A 1672-nucleotide genomic window follows, 5' to 3' on the forward strand; every position below is an offset into this window, starting at 1 on the left:
ATATATATAATACAAAAAATATATATGCATGTATACACACATATATGTATATACTTTCATCTACATGTGTATATGGATGCATATCAGGGTACAGGACGTTAGAACAATGAACTACAGACAAAGGAACGAACACATAGGAAGACAGAAAGCCACTTGGAATTATTCATCAGCTGCCTCTATTCTAACTCGACGTTTCGGACGTATATATATATATATATATATATATATATACGTACATGATTGCATCTTTACAATATGACGTATATACATATTGATGCACATCTGCATAGTATATAGTAAAATACATAGCTATCTACCTATGTACAGCATACATTCATACTATAATGTATACACCATTCATAAATATATATATGCATCTACACAAACACAAACATACATATAGACATACATACATACATACATACATACATATATATGTATCCATACACATACAAGCATACACACGTAGGCAGTGCGCCTGCGCCGCTGTCTTACGTAATGTGGGCGCATTTGGTGGCTTTTGTTGTTTATATCGAAATTTCATCATATCACAGGTGAGTACACAAACGACAATATATGTATATATATATGTATTAACGACAGTGTGTGTCAGTTGTGCGTTTGTCGGTCTTTATATATGAGTATTTGTCTTAAATAGCCTTACTACGCATAATCAAGAACCATCCAAGCTGCCGACTTGTCCGCTCGGTCTGCTAGGAAGAGATAATAGTAACGAAAGCTCTCTTCGAAAACAACAACTTACTTAACATCTTAGGGAAGGATACGCTGGATAATGTAATTCTATTAAATCTACCTGTAAGGAATAAAACTTGATGGCCACGGTTGGAATATATTCGTTCGATCACTACATCAGAGATGACGCAGAACTAAACAATAACAACAGTTACATCACCCAGAGGCACTGCTCAATAAGTGGCCTCTACAACCTGCTAGAAAAAACAGCTAAATAATCTCTCCAAAATAATCTCTCCAAAATAATCTCTCCAAAATAATCTCTCTAAAATAATCTCTCCAAAATAATCTCTCCAAAATAATCTCTCCAAAATCAAGTATAAACTTCTGAACGAAAAAAAAAAAAAAAAAAGAGGGAAGATACATTAAATATATTATGAAGTCCTTATAACAGAATGTCTGGAGAAAATACCAAAAAAGAAAAAAAAACAAAAACAAAAAACAAATCAGTATGGTGATGAGGGATCGAACCGCATTAATCATAGGTCAGCTCCGTCCTGACTGACCCGGGACCAAACTACTACGCCACCAGAGCGATGACGACGAATGCCCTTATAAAACGGCATCACTTTTTTCACTACTACTACTACGACGACGACGACGACGACGACTATAGGAAACAGCGTTACTGTTTTGTCATAAGAATTTGGAATATAGGCCCAAGTGACACATTGAAATCGGTGGAGAGCGACCATTGATAAAATTGATCTGCAGTTATTGGATTGCTGTTGTTTTTATCGATCCAGCAATGAATGACCTATCACTTCCGGAAGGGTCAAAAGAAGAGTCCACCTGAGCGTAATTCAAAAAACTGGTAGTTATAATAAAATTAAGTTTTCCATGTGTGTGTGTGTGTGTGTGTGTGTGTGTGTGTGTGTGTGTACGAGTGTGTACCAATAAATAGGTTAAAAGCATTTCG

General features: G+C 35.7%; 1 protein-coding gene and 1 long non-coding RNA gene across 2 annotated transcripts in view; one reads left to right on the forward strand and one right to left on the reverse strand.

Moving 5' to 3' along the window:
* LOC106882514 (probable cytochrome P450 12a5, mitochondrial) overlaps window positions 1-1672 on the reverse strand; it is a 58241-nt gene that overhangs the window by 49473 nt on the left and 7096 nt on the right. The window lies entirely within an intron of this gene.
* LOC128249672 (uncharacterized) overlaps window positions 363-1672 on the forward strand; it is a 59249-nt gene continuing 57939 nt past the window's right edge. Inside the window, exon 1 of the long non-coding RNA XR_008265786.1 lies at window positions 363-554. This is a non-coding gene — a long non-coding RNA (uncharacterized LOC128249672). The remainder of the gene's footprint in view (window positions 555-1672) is intronic.

Source organism: Octopus bimaculoides, chromosome 17 (assembly GCF_001194135.2).
Source record: "Octopus bimaculoides isolate UCB-OBI-ISO-001 chromosome 17, ASM119413v2, whole genome shotgun sequence".
NCBI classification, from domain to species: Eukaryota; Metazoa; Mollusca; class Cephalopoda; order Octopoda; family Octopodidae; genus Octopus; species Octopus bimaculoides.